The sequence below is a fragment of the Emys orbicularis genome, chromosome 6, assembly GCF_028017835.1.
Source record: "Emys orbicularis isolate rEmyOrb1 chromosome 6, rEmyOrb1.hap1, whole genome shotgun sequence".
Lineage (NCBI taxonomy): Eukaryota > Metazoa > Chordata > Testudines > Emydidae > Emys > Emys orbicularis.
In genome coordinates, this window is record NC_088688.1 from 65,461,069 (window position 1) to 65,477,162 (window position 16,094).

Sequence of the window (16,094 nt, forward strand, 5' to 3'; positions counted from 1 at the left end):
ACATTGCATAGGGGAGAACATTCTGATTTGGATGGATTGAAGAATGTAATTCTGACACACAATAGATAGTGTCTGTGTTTGGAAATGGCTGGCAACATTTAATCTTTGCTGAACAATATTAGATTGTAAGTCATAATTTAATCTTAACAGAAGTCAGCATTTATTATCAGCCTCTGCAATTTGAAAAATGCCTGATGTATTGTATATTTTAGACAGGACACATAGGGGAAAACCACAGTTGAGCATTAAATAAGAATTATATTTTAGTAGTGGAAAATACACACAGATTTAAATAGCTATATATATATATATATATTGGGCTTTAATTAGCTATATGTCTACATGTAAATGTTTCACATACATAGTATTTTCAATTATTTTTGTCACAGCTTTTCAGTAACACTGTACCTGATCCATTGAACTGAAGTTAGTGTTAAGACTCCTCTTGATTTCAATGACAGCGGGTTAAGGCTCAGTCTTGTCCTCTCACTTTACTTCACTTCCTGCTGCTTTTACTAAACTTTTCCCGCTTAAAACTAGTATTCTTCCCTCTAGGCTTTGCCACAGGTATCTTTCAAAGTAATGGATCAGTCCATCAGAAGGGGGTCATTATAGGGTTTCCTTTTTTATTGTGCTCCCCTCTCTATTCTGTTTATAACTTTTCAGGGCAGAGTGAGCTCCCTGATATCCTTATTGTGCCACTGTTTTAACTGAGTGTGTCTAAAGATCAGACCAAAATAGAATTTGTATCCTCTTTCATACTCTTTGGGTAGGTCTACACTGCAATGAGACACCTGCGCTTGGCCTGTGCAAGTTGACTCGTGCTCAGGGAGCTTGGGCTAAGTGGCTGTTTAATTGCAGTGTAAACATTTGGGCTCAGTCTGGAGCCAGAGCTTTGAGAGCTTCCCACCTCGCAGGGTCCTAGAGCCTTGGTTACAGCCCAAGTTCTAATGTTTACATTGCAGTTAAATAGCCCCTTAGTCCGAGCCCAAGTCAACTGTCACTGGCTAGCCACGGGTTTTTAATTGCAGTGTAGACATATCCTTTATCTACAAGCAACAAACACTCCAATTGGGTACTATTAAACAAAAGATGGATTTTTATGCACACACTATCCAAGCAACAAGAATAATAGAGAATGAAAACAAAATACAATATCAGATCAACCAAATATGCATACTTTATCCTATGACTTACTAAGGGTCTGACAGGTCCTGTGAACAGCAACTGAAGTTCTGGATGATCAACATCTCTAAAAAATTAAGACTAGGGTGTCTCAAATCAGGCATCCCAAAATGGACTCTCCTCATTTAGAGGGCACTTCTGAAGTTTGGTCTAAATCTCTCTTTACCTTGGATTGAGTATAATTATAGTTGTGGTGTATGCTGATATTGAACTAGTATGAGTTTATTTTATCTGTACTGCATTACATTTCTAAGAGTCTGCTGTCTGCAGCTGCTCTTTTGTGAGGCAGAATTGCTGCACTGTGTTACAGAGGAAACACTCACTGTGGTCTTCTGGAGACTTTAGTTTTGTACTTGAAGGCAATGTTCCCCTTAGTCTAAACAGAAAGTCATTGAGACAAAGTAAATGACTGCATTTTATGCTGCAGCTGAAATAAACGTCCTTGCTCTGTACAAATTATCTCCCATCCTTATTCTAACCCATCCAATGGCTCCTAACTTTCTTTCACACTGTCTTCAAATTCCTTCTCCTTACCTCCAGGGCTTTCCATCCCGACACACACTTACAACTGTGCTTTTATACTCTATATCAGTTTGCATACACTAAGCTCTGCCAACTCCCTTTTGTGTCCTCCCACTCACATCTCTGGGCCTTTTAACATGCTGACCCTCATGTCTGGAACAGCCCCCACGAATTAGTACATGTAGCCACCTCATTCTCCTTCAACTTCTATCTACAACTAACTTCACTTGGCTAATATAAGGGTATATCTACACTACAAACAGCACAGCTGCAGCACTGCAGCTATGCTGCTGTAGTGCAGACACTTACCAAAGCAAGGGAAGGGGTTTTTCCATCCCTGTAGTAAATCCACTTCCTCAAGAGGCGGTAGCTAGGTTGATGGTAGCTGTGTCTGTGGTAGGGGTTAGGTTAGATTGACCTAACTATGTCACTCAGGGCATGAAAGTTTTCATAGCCCTGAACAAGGTAGCTAGGTTGATTCAAGTGTTAGGTGTAGACCAGGCCTAACATACAAAAAAAAAAAAAAAAAAAAAAAAAAAAAGTCCTGGAACTACAAACCTCAACAAGCCAAGCACCATTCTCCATCTCCTTTGACTTTACATTTTCTAACGTATGGCCTAATCTCTCAAACCTTTATTCATGCCAAGTTGAAATGCTTCACTCATTGAAGTCAATGGGACTACTTGCAGGATTAAGGTTTTTGCAATATTGAAGCCTTAGACTGAAAGGTCTTTGGGACAGTGACTTCATCTTCCTGTATATACCTGTAAAGTGTCATGCACACCTGTGCCACTGCATAGCGATAATAACCACACTCTTTCTAACAGGTATGCTTTTTCTTTTATCTATTCTTAATACTGGATTTATTTTCATATGAGTATCAAACCTACAATGGTTTGTAGGTGAAAGAGAGGAAAAAACAGGCCTAGTGGCCAATACAGCTGTTTGATAAATGGGACACCTTTCTTATAATTATTTTTTCTTCCATATAAATATCATGCTTATTATTATGAATCACCACAGAAGTGGATGGTATTAACATATTGAATATGTTAATTTTGAATGTGTTTTCTAAAACAGGATTGAAAGTTCAAACTCAAACCAAAAAAACTTGTTCCCAGCTCCAGCTGAAATAATTTTGAATCTGACCAATAGATATTTCAAGCCGGCTTTTTTCTGTGTGTGAGAGATGCAGTGACTTGCTTTGGAATGATTGTATTGTGAACAGAGAGCTAACATTACTCTCCTGCTCACAATCACATTTTCACCTGCTCATATGGTGTACATCTGTGCCTTGCTGGCAATACAGTTGGTTGTTTGCCACACATCCAATTACCCCTGCACCTGATGAAGTATGTTTATTTTAGTTTTGCCTTTTCAGACTATGCTGGGTATTTCCTAATGGATTCTTTTAAAATTGGCACTTAAAAATTGCCCATGCTTTCACTGTCATAATATTTTGGCTTGACTAGTATACATCCTCATGACATGGGTGATGCCGACTTAAGTCGTTAGTAGAATCTCACAAAACTATTTATGGAAATAGAATAGTTTTACCAGGGGAGAATGAATTCAAACTAAATACATACAGTTACTCCGCTCTAAACATGCAATCAGTAGCATAGTTTGGAGAAACAACAGGATGAAGCAGTACTATTATTTCCAATATGCATTGCTCTTATTCCACCATGATGGGTTCTTGCTAGCTCCCAGGCCATTACAGTGATACTGCAATTTTCTGAGGTAAGTGTGACAGTCTGTACCTCAAAGCAGCACCCTTGAACTCTCATATTCACCACTGTCATATAATTATGATATGTTTTGTACAACATGTTTTGTACAAAGTGGTGTAGAGAGGAGGGGTTTAGATTTATTAGGAACTGGGGAAACTTTTGGGATAGGAGGTGCCTATACAGGAAACCAAAGTGGATCCAGACTGCTGGCACTTAACATTAAAAAGGTTGCAGAGCAGTTTTTAAACTAAGAGATGGTGGAAAGCCGATTGCTGCAGTGGAGCAAGTGTATTGGACAGAGACTTCTCTTAGAGGAGAGTCTATTGATAGAGATTCTCCAGGTTCTAGTCAGGAGGAGATGATGGAAGAGGATAAAGTATGAGCCAGATCAGATGAGAAACATTCACATAAAAAAGAATCTGACACATCCGAAAAGGGTAGACAAATAAACAGTGACAAGTTTTTACAAGTTTTTGTACACAAATGCTAGAAGTCTAAATAATAAGATGGGTGAACTAGAGTGCCTCATGTTAAAGGAGGATATTGATATAATAGGCATCACAGAAACCTGGTGGACTGAGAGCAATCAATGGGACACAATCATTCCGGGGTACAAAATATATCGGAAGGACAGAACAGGTCGTGCGGGGGGGAGGAGGGGTGGCACTATATGTGAAAGAAAATGTAGAATCAAATGAAGTAAAAATCTTAAATGAATCCACATGTTCCATGGAATCTCTATGGATAGAAATTTCATGCTCGAATAAGAATATAACATTAGGGATCTATTATAGACCACCTGATAGATATTATCAGGACAGTGATAGTAATGATGAAATGCTAAGGGAGATTAGAGAGGCTACCAAAATAAACTCGATAATAGTGGGGGATTTCAATTATCCCCATATTGTCTTAGTACATGTCACCTCAGGACAAAATGCAGAGACAAAATTTCTCGATACTTTAAATGACTGCTTCTTGGAGCAGGTGGTACAGGAACCCAGAAGGGGAGAGGCAATTCTCGATTTAGTCCTGAGTGGAGTGCAGGATCTGGTCCAAGAGGTAACTATAACAGGACTGCTTGGAAATAGTGACCATAATATAATAACATTTAACATTCCTGTGTTGGAAAGAACACCTCAACAGCCCAACTGGCATTTAATTTCAGAAAGGGGAACTATGCAAAAATGAGGAGGCTAGTTAAACAGAAATTAAAAGGTACAGTGATTAGAGTGAAATCCCTGCAAGCTGCATGGACACTTTTCAAAGACACTATAATAGAGTCCCAACTTAAATGTATACCCCACATTAAAAAAAACAGTAAAAGAACTAAAGAAGAGCCACCCTGGCTTAACAACCATGTAAAAGAAACAGTGAGAGATAAAAAGGCATCTTTTAAAAAGTGGAAGTCAAATCCTAGTGAGGTAAATAGAAAGGAGCATAAACACTGCCAAATTAAGTGTAAAAATGTAATAAGAAATGTCAAAAAGGAGTTTGAAGAACAGCTAGCCAGAAACTCAAAAGGTAATAACAAAATGTTTTTTAAGTACATCAGAAGCAGGAAGCTTGCTAAACAACCAGTGGGGCCCCTGGACGATCGAGATACAAAAGGAGCACTTAAAAGACGATAAAGTCATTGCGGAGAAACTACATGATTTTTTTGCTTCAGTCTTCACGGCTAAGGATGTTAGGGAGATTCCCAAACCTGAGCTGTCCTTTGTAGGTGACAAATCTGAGGAATTGTCACAGATTGAAGTGTCACTAGAGGAGGTTTTGGAATTAATTGAAAAACTTAACAGTAACAAGTCACCGGGACCAGATGGCATTCACCCAAGAGTTCTGAAAGAACTCAAATGTGAAATTGTGGAACTATGAACTATGGTTTGTAACCTGTCCTTTAAATCCACTTCTGTACCCAATGACTGGAAGAATAAAATTGTCAGACACATAGAAGAACATAACTTCTTTGGCAAAAGTCAACATGGTTTCTGTAAAGGGAAATCATGTCTTACTAATCTATTAGAGTTCTTTGAAGGGGTCAACAAACATGTGGACAAGGGGGTTCCAGTGGACATAGTGTACTTAGATTCCCAGAAAGCCTTTGACAAGGTCCCTCACCAAAGGCTCTTGCGTAAATTAAGTTGTCATGAGATAAGAGGGAAGATCCTTTCATGGATTGAGAACTGGTTAAAAGACAGGGAACAAAGGGTAGGAATAAATGGTAAATTTTTGGAATGGAGAGGGGTAACTAGTGGTGTTCCCCAAGGGTCAGTCCTACGACCAATCCTATTCAACTTATTCATAAATGATCTGGAGAAAGGGATAAACAGTGAGGTGGCAAAGTTTGCAGATGATACTAAACTGGTCAAGATAGTTAAGACCAAAGCAGACTGTGAAGAACTTCAAAAAGATCTCACAAAACTAAGTGATTGGGCAACAAAATGGCAAATGAAATTTAATGTGGATAAATGTAAAGTAATGCATATTGGAAAAAATAACCCCAACTATACATACAATATGATGGGGGCTAATTTAGCTACAACTAATTGGGAAAGAGATCTTGGAGTCATCGTGGATAGTTCTCTGAAGACGTCCACGCAGTGTGCAGAGGTGGTCAAAAAAGCAAACAGGATGTTAGGAATCATTAAGAAGGGGATAGATAATAAGACGGAGAATATATTCTTGCTCTTATATAAATCCATGGTATGCCCACATCTTGAATACTGCGTACAGATGTGGTCTCCTCATCTCAAAAAAGATATACTGGCATTAGAAAAAGTTCAGAAAATGGCAACTAAAATGATTAGGGGTTTGGAACAGGTTCCATATAAGGAGAGATTAAAGAGGCTAGGACTTTTCAGCTTGGAAAAGAGGAGACTAAGGGGGGATATGATAGAGGTATATAAAATCATGAGTGGTGTGGAGAAAGTAAATAAGGAAAAGTTATTTACTTGTTCCCATAATATAAGAACTAGGGGGAACCAAATGAAATTAATGGGCAGTAGGTTTAAAACAAATAAAAGGAAGTTCTTCTTCACACAGCGCACAGTCAACCTGTGGAACTCCTTGCCTGAGGAGGTTGTGAAGGCTAGGACAATAATAGGGTTTAAAAGAGAACTAGATAAATTCATGGAGGTTAAGACCATTAATGGCTATTAGCCAGGATGGGTAAGGAATGGTGTCCCTAGTCTCTGTTTGTCAGAGGATGGAGATGGATGGCAAGAGAGATCACTTGATCATTACCTGTTGGGTTCACTCCCTCTTGGGCACCTGGCATTGGCCACTGTTGGTAGACAGGATACTGAGCTGGATGGACCTTTGGTCTGACCCAGTATGGCCATTCTTATGTTCTTATGCCTTGTGAAGTATCATTTTAAAAATATGATCTGTTGAACATTAATATCCTGTTTGATTGTATGTGCTATCATTATATGTGAGGTTATGAAGTATTGCTGTATATGTTATTGAAAGATATTGTGAGGTTGGGAACACACACAACCAGTCTTTCAGGTACAACAATGGAGTAGCCAGATGGCATTAATGGCTCAGCAACACCCATCAAGAAAAGAATCCACTATCCGAGATTTCTCGGAGGAGGCATGTATGCCATGGGGGTGGACCAACCCACTTCACAGCAAAGATCTTTCCAGCAAGCTGGAAGAAAGTATAAAAGAGGGGAAGTGACATCATCACTTGGCCTCTCTCTCCCCCCCACAACATCTGGAGGAGCATCTGGAGAACATCTGGATGGAAACTCAATATCTAGAGGAACATCTGGAGGACAAAGACTTTGAACTGGGGAGGGTGGCTCCAAGCTGAAAAAGAGTCCAAGCCTGTGTATTGAGGATCTGTGACCTGTTTGTACCATCTGTCAAGGTGAGACAGTGTTTGATTCAAATCCTGTTTAGTTTGTAGAACTCAGACTGTGAAATTATTTTTATTTCTCAGGTAACCAATTTTGATCTCTATGCCTGCTACTTATAATCACTTAAAATCTATATTTCTGTAGTTAATAAATCTGTTTTATATTTTATCTAAAACAGTGTGTTTTCGTTGAAGTGCTTGGGAAATTTCAGCTCAGTTTACAAAGGCTAGTGTGTGTCCTCTCCATTCTGAGGAAGCGGCAAACTTAATGAATGTCCACTGGCCAGGCTTCTGAACAGTGCAAGATGGTACAGTTCTGGGGTGCAAGGCTGAGCTGGAGGAACTGGCTGAAACCTCTTTATTGCTGGTTCATGAGTGGCTGGGAGATCATTCATGTAACACATTTCACTGTGTTCCTGCCTGTGGATGACTGTGTAAATGCAGTGCCTGCCAGAAGTTTGTATCTTGCCAACAGCATCAGTGTGAGAGCCAGCCAGGTTGGTGGGACAGAGGGCTCAGTGGTTCCATGGTCCAGGTTTCACCCCGGGGACTCCATCACAGTAAGATATTGTCTTAAAAACATAAGAATGGCCATGCTGGATCAGACCAGTGGTCCATCTAGACCAGTATCCTGTCTTCCGACAATGGCTGGTGCAAGATGCTTCAGAGGGAATGAACAGAACCAGGGTATTTTATCAAGTGATCCAGTTTCAGTTGGATCCAAAAACCCCTGTTGTCCAGTTCCAGCTTGTGGCTGTCAGAAGTTTAGGGACACCCAGAGCATGGGGTTGCATCCCTGACCATCTTGGCTAATAGATGTTAGATTTTTTGACTGCACATTGAGCAGATGTTTTCAGAGCACTATCTGTGACGACTCCATGCTCTCTTTTTTGAGAGGTAACAGCTAACTTGGACCCCATTATTTTATATGTATAGCTGGGATTATGTTTTCCAATGTGCATTACTTTGCATATATCAACACTGAATTTCATCTGCCATTTTGTTGCCCAGTCACCCAGTTTTGTGAGATCCCTTTGTAACTCTTCATAGTCTGCTTGGACCTAACTATTTTGAGTAATTTAGTCTCATCTCAAACTCTGCCAAATCACTGTTTACCCTTTTCCCCAGATCATTTATGAATGTGTTGAACAGCACTGGTTCCAGTATAGATTCTTGGGGGACCCCACTATTTACCTCTCTCTACTTTTGAAACTGACCATTTATTTCTATCCTTTGTTTCCTATCTTTTAACCAGTTTTAACCAGTCTTTTAACTGATCCATGATAGGACCTTCCCTCTTATCTCATGACTGCTTACTTTGCTTAAGAGCCTATGGTGAGGGACCTTGTCAAAGGCCTTCTGAAAGTCCAACTACACTATATCCACTGGATTACCCTTGTGCACATGTTGATGACGTTTTTATTGACCACCTAAAAGAATTCTAATTGATTGGTGAGGCATGATTTCCCTTTAAAAAAATTGTGTTGACTTTTCCCCAATGAATCGTGTTCATCTTTGTGTCTGATAATTCTATTCTTCACTATAATTTCAACCAATTTGCCTGGTACTGAAGTTAGGCTTACTGGTCTGTAATTACCAGAATCACCTCTGGAGCCTTTCTTAAAAATCAGTGTCACATTAGATATCCACCAGTCATCTGATACAGAGGCTGATTTAAGCAATAGGTTACATACCACAGTGAGTAGTTCTGTAATTTCATATTTGAGTTCCTTCAGAATTCTTGGGGGAAATTCATCTGGTCCTGGTGACTTATTACTCTTTACTCTATCATTTTGTTCCAAAAGCTCCTTTATTGACACTTCAGTCTGGGACAGTTCATCAGATTTGTCACCTAAAGAGAATGGCTCAGGTGTGGAAATCTCCCTCACATCCTCTGCAGTGAAGATCAGTGCAAAGAATTCAGTTAGCTTGTCTGTAATGGCCTTGTCTTCCTTGACAAGATCTTGTTTAGCATCTTGCTTATCCTGTGGCTCACTGATTGTTTGACAAGCTTCATGGTTCTGATGTGCTTAAAAAAATGTTGCTGTTAGTTATTGTGCCTTTTGCTAGTTGCTCTTCAAATTCTTTTTTGGCTAGCCTAATTATACTTTTACACTTGACTTGCCATAATTTATGTTCCTTTCTATTTTCCTTAGTAGGATTTGACTTCCAATTTTGAAAAGATTTCTTTTTGTCTCTAACCATCTCTTTTACTCTGTCTTGATTTATTTTTAAAATTCAGTTCTATTGCAGTTGCTAGAAGGCTTTGTTTTACATGGGCATTCTTTAACACAACAATTGTTTAATGTTTTGGTTTTAATAACTGCAATCAGTTAATCTAATTTCTATACTCAGTGGCTGCTTTCTGCTTTTGGAGTGCTTTTTCCTTAGGTTACAGTGAAGCCTGAGGTTTGTTCTGAAAAGCAGGCTTTGAATGTGTTGCTCCCTGTGTCCTGTTATCTCCTAATTGTTCAACAACATTGCCTCAAGTACAAATTAGTAATTGGACCTTTATAAGGAGCTTTGAGATCTACAGATGAAAAGTGCTAAGTACAAAGTAAAGTATTATTCCATACTTTTAAATGTAAATGAATATAAAAAGGTAAAACAAAAGGTGACTGCTTTAATAGATAAGAATGTATTAGTTTTTTTCAAAATATAATTTTTATGCCCTGTGAGTCTAATAATTTCCAGTTCCTTCCTGCTACTTATTTACATATTCATATGTATCACAGATAATTGGTAGCTAATTTTTTATAGTACTTAAGAGAACATGAAAGAAAATGTTTCAGATACTAAGTTACCTGTGCTCCTTAAGTTAAAAATAAAAATCCTAGCTGAGAACTTGGATATGCTTGGACTGTGTGTGTCATTGGGGAAAACTATGGAACTCAGGAAATTCTAAATGGATCAACTGATCTGAATATACTTATATCCTTTCCTCTCTCTACCCCAATCTGCCTTTAAAAAAAGTAAATAAATGAAAAAGGCTGAGCATTGCAGCACCTAACATTTAGGTGCTCAGCCACCCAGTAGAATCCACAAACTCTGGGTCAGGTGCCTAGGCTCCCTGTAGAACGCATGGGGAGACATAGGTTCCTAAGAATGGGATCCACAAAAGCCAGCAAATTCTTAGCCCCACCCCTCTCTGGGAGTTGGCTGCACACACACAAAGAATTAAAGATAATCCAATGTAGTATTGATGACTGCTCCCAACTATGTAACCTTTCAGGTTTTGTGTCCAACATAAGAATTCTGGTAAGAATTTTGAAAAACCCTAATAATAAGGTTAGGCCAAGAGCATGTGCTGTCAGTTATCTCTGGAATGCCATTTATGACTTATCACCAGTGTCTTTTTTTTTTCTGTTTGCAAAATATTGCTAAGCTGAAGAGGCCTTTGTCACTTCCAATATTGATTACTGGGATTCTTTTTTGTTACTAGGCCAACAAACTGTTTCATAGGCTCCAGTTAGTGTGAAACATTGCAAAGAGTACAAAAAAAATCAAATCTACACTTCCCTTTACCCCTCCATTCTGTGCAGTGGCTGACAGTTCAGCAACTCTTTGATTTCAAGGTTTTGTGCTTTATGTAAAACTTCACAGCCTGCTATAAATTGGTGCTTTTCTTCTGCCTGAGGATCAGGAGATGCTGCACAGCTTGTTGTTTTACCTAAACAGAATTCCTGGGACCCACTGTATTCTTTGTCATCCTGGAAAAAACTCTTTATGATCAAGTTTTAAATTTAGAGTTCCTGTTTTCTTATTTAAACGGATTTTGTAGTATTCAGATTGGATATTAACTTGTTACTAGGAAATGCTTTCCCGTTTCCTATTGTTGAAACATCATACAATATGACATGGAGTGTGTCTTACTATTGTAGCAATTACCAAATTGTTATACTTTCCTACATGCAGCTGATCTTTTTAGTAGAGGATGGTGGTAAGGTAGATATTCTGTTCTTTCTTCCTTTTAGTTTGAGATGATGGGGAATTTTTTGACAATTTTTTGGGTCAGAAAATGCTAATTTGTCAAAATGCAACATTTTGTGGGATAAAATTTGATGGATTTTCCATTTTGAATTTTTTTTGAAAAATAAAGTTCCAGAATTGTCAAAATGAAACAAAACAAAAAAACTGACATTTTCAAAACCACAAGTTCCATTTTTTGGTTCAAAGTGATTTTTTTATAGAAATTTAAGTTAATTTCTAGTAAAAATGTTTGAAAATCCAAAAAAACCCAAATCAGATCAGGTCAACTGAAATGTTGTTTTGATTATTTCAAAACATTTCATTTCAATTTTGACTATTTTTAGTTTATGAACATTTTTGAGATTTTGACTTTTCATCCTGATTCGGGATAGGAAAATCTTTTAAATCTTGAAAATTGTCATGGGATGGGAAAGCCATTTCCTGCCCAGCTCTAATAGCCTCCAACTTAAAAATAATTTCCAATCTCCTCCTGTGGTATAGGGCATGGATGCTCCTTAGGCAGCAGAACTGGCATGTTTCTACTACACAAGGCAGTTGAGAGGCTGGGCACAAGGAGACTGTATTTTGGAAGTGAATTAAGCTAAATTGAATTAAGGCCATTTTAAAATTTAAGAACATCCACACAGGGGCTTAATGTGGTTTAACTAATCCACTTTTTATTCACAACTTTAGTTAATTCAGATTAATTTTTCGGAGTGTCCCCACAAAGACAAGCCCCAAGTACTGAGGAGCCAGAGAGTGTGTTTCTCCCATCTAGTCCATGTCATGTATGTGACTAAAACTGTGCAAGTTATACTAAGTTATTGCAAAGAGAACATAAGTTATATTCCCAAAGATACTACCATATGCTCTGTCATGAACTAGGTGGGGAGTGGGAAGGGAGGTTGAGCACAATATGGTACATGTGATTTGCCCACCTCTTGGGTACAAATTAAAAATTGGTATGTCCAGGGATAAATCCCCTGCAAAGCAGCCTATAAAAAGGGATTAAGGTAAGGCTGTCCAAAGCAGAGACTAATGCTCCATCTGTGGGAGATAAAGATGAATAATCAACCAGTTGGAACACTGGTATTGTGATCTATATTCCAAGTGTTTTTAATAATCAACCAATCTATTTATATCTAGATAGATAAATATAGTTATATACACATGATGAGTGCTTGAGTATAAATTGTTTCAGGGTTTACTAGCTATACAATAATCAATTACTTAAAAATAGCTGCTTTGTTAAAGTAATGTGAGGTGACAATCTGCATTATTTAACCCTGCATATGTTATTTCTATCCTTGTCCAATATCTTTAAGAAGCTCAGACACTGTTCTACTACTGCTTCCACAGTGTTATACAGTGGTAATTCCAAGTGATTTATACCTTAAGGGAAAAAACATTCCAAATAATTTATTTTAGTATAGGTCAGAAATTATATAAACAGAGCTTGACAGGAAAGGGTGAGGATTTTGGCTGCCACTTTGTTCTGTGCATAGCAGACAGGATGTGTGTATGTGGGTGTGGGTGTGTGTGAGAGAGAGAGAACATGCCGATTTCCTGTCTTTCAGTAAAGACATTTCAAATAAAAACAAACTCTTGATTTTTGTGAACTAGCTTACCAAACACTGCCATCTATAATGTCCACTAGGTTGCCCTTAGACTAGTAGCTTGAGGAAATACAGAAGTGGGAGCCAGGAGATTTGAATCAATTCCAGGCTCTCTCACAGACTTACTTTGTAACCTAGGGTACAAGTCACTTAACTGGTGCAGTCTCTCCCTGATCCCTCTGATGCTGTAATAGTATTTTTAAGGTTAGTTACACTAGACTACTTCACCTCCCTATTTAAGGTATTAGTCCAAACTGAAAAACTTTGTAAAACAAAGAAAAACTAAAATATTGTACAAATGTCATTGTAAAGGCTATTATTCATCATGTCATATTGATTTGGATATCAAACTTTCTTAGTCTATTATTAAAGGATGGTTCATATACACTCACCCAGGGCTCTGACAGTGAAGCTTACAAATCAGCACTTGTAACAGAAGTTCTTTGGCCAAATTATACCCCTGGATATATCTGTGCAACCTTATTGCCACCAGCAGATTTACACTGGTGTAAATGAAGACAATATGATTCACATTGTACAATGAATGACAATAACTAATCTTCCATGTCAGCGTTCAGCTCCAGTATGAACTGGGAACAGACAGACAGGTAAATGAAATCTGCACCTGTGATCTGTGGCAGAGTTGGACATCTTTTCAGGTTCTACAGCTCCTGATTGGATAACTCTTATGTCAGGATCATGTTATTGCTAGGACACACTATCATATCTGGTGATGTCAAAGTTATATTTGTGATAAAAAGAGATTTGTCCATATTTTTAAACTCTTTAATCAGGCAGCAACCAAATTGAGAAAGAATGCTGATAGAATTCTATTCATGCTAATTTAAATTGATCACTGATTGATTAACCTAGTTTCTGCATGAAACCTAGTCTCTCTATCGAAAACTGTTTAGTTTTAATTACTAGGTGGAAAAATGTATTTGCATGTGGACTGAATGACCTTATACGACAAAACTGAATCTTTGTACACTTTTTGTCAAAGCAAGTAATGGAATTAGTTCACAGAATGAACTAATTAATGACTGGTCACATTTAGCTTTCATAAGGGAAATAGTTTTGAGTTTTAGAAACACAGAAAAATCTGCAATATATTTTAGAGGGCCCTCAATTAAAATAATCCACAAATTAGTTTTTCAAAATGCTAAAAAAACTCAAGGGCTTGTGACCTAGGGACTCTTAGTGCCAACTGGCAGAGGGCACATGGGTGCATAAGGGCTACAGGGTTCCCCTGGATCTGGGATCTACATACTAGTTCATCAAAGCATGTCATGTAAGGTCTCTAATGAAAGCCTGTGTAAGACTTGTCATCATAATCATGCAAGATTAATATAAAGAAAATATGCAAGGAATTCTGTATATATATTGAAAATTATATTCTCTAGATCTACGAGTTAAGGTGATCCACATACTCCTGTCAGTCAGGGGAGAATAGATGCTTTTCTCTCACTGGTTGTTCATGTGCAAATTTAATTTTGTATGAGTTCACAAATAGACTCCCATTTATAGGCTGAGCCAAATGCTAATCAATAGATAGCAGGGGTATCTATTGATTAGCAAGGAGAATAAACAGCAGGGCTCTCCTGTTTAGAAGCAAAGACAATGAACTTTTGGGACTCTGTTTGGGGTGCACATGAATCCTTAGTTATGCATCATTGGGGTAGCAGGCTGCCAGCAGGAGTGGCCTTAGGAAAGAAGGCTTTCAGTCATCCTCATTGGAAAAATGCTGTGAGAAGGACTTTGGGGTAAGCAGGACCTTATTAGACAAGAAGGTAATTTGTTAGCTGAGGTTAGGCTCTAGAATGTGTGTTATAACTCTCTTTTATATGTGTTACTTTGCTTCCAATATTTCTGTTTGCTGTAATATGAGTCTCTATTCTTTGTTAAATAAAGTTTTTGGTTTTCCTGTAAACAAATGTAAGTGCTGGTGTGCTAAGTGGAAGCTGTGTTCCAAGGTGTATCTAGTAAGCTGTGGTGCACTATTCCTTTGGGAACAGCGGGCCTGGTTATTCTGTGAGTGTCCAGTGGAGCAGGCTCTGGGCACAACAGGGGACGCTTGGAGGACTCGGAGGTTGGAACATGCCTGTTGCTAGCCTGCATGAGGGACAGCAGAGCCTGTGTGGACTGAAAGGAGTTGTGTTGCTATGGCCAGTGGAGTCATGGAGGTGACTCCCGGCAGGCACAGACAAGACTTCCTCATGCGAAGGGCAGGTTGTAGCAGGGTGCCTCACAACCTGGGGAGCGTCACATTCTTTTAACAAGATTTACACTGTATTGTCCCCCAAACCTGAGCTTTCTAAGTGATAGAATCTCAGCTATACTTGTCTGGAAGTGACCTATAGCAAAGGCCAGGAAAGCTTTTGAATACTCCCTGATGTTAGGCATAGTGTAAAGCAGCTTCTGCTCTAATAGAACAGTGAGGCTATTGCTACCGTGATGCAAACAGCATATTCTCAGGGGACTAAATAGCTCATCTCTGTGTCATTATTTCAAATCCAGCCCAAGTCAGCAGTGCCTGAAGATTTTTACCATAGGATGGCTGTTCAGCGACCTAAGTGATGTGAGTTCCCTGTGGATAGGTGACTCCATCACCTCTACAATTGGCACTAATAGGTCTCTTTGCTGACAATCTTAGCAGAGAATGGGCAATGGATAGTGATTTACCCACTCACCTCTGAGTAGGTCAGTAGGTTCAGTGTAGAGAAATGGTGGGGTAAGGAGAGGCAGTGGCTGTGCAAGCTTCTCATGCTGCACCTTTTCTGAAGAGACTTCAATCTCCAGGGCTTTCAATATGGCAACTTTCACAAGTGCCAAAATCACATGAATAAAAAGAAAATCCTTCCCCTTTATATTCCCTGATTACTTCCCATTATACAATGCTGATAAATTAATAATATTAACTGGCTGCCCCATCAGATACGATTACCTGTGTGAGAAACATATAGTTCTACTATTAGATTAGCTATCCAAGGCTGACATAACATCACCTACAACCTTTAGCCATGCTGCTGTGATAAAGCAGGGAATATAGATAAAACAGATTGGCAATTAATTACTCTATTGGAGATATTTACAGAGTAACTCTGTGCAATGCTTTCAAGCAATTTTGATGCTATGGACAGTAAAGGTATCAACATTTATTTAAGGTATTAGAAATGTTTGCAGAGTAACTGTGCAATCCTTTCAA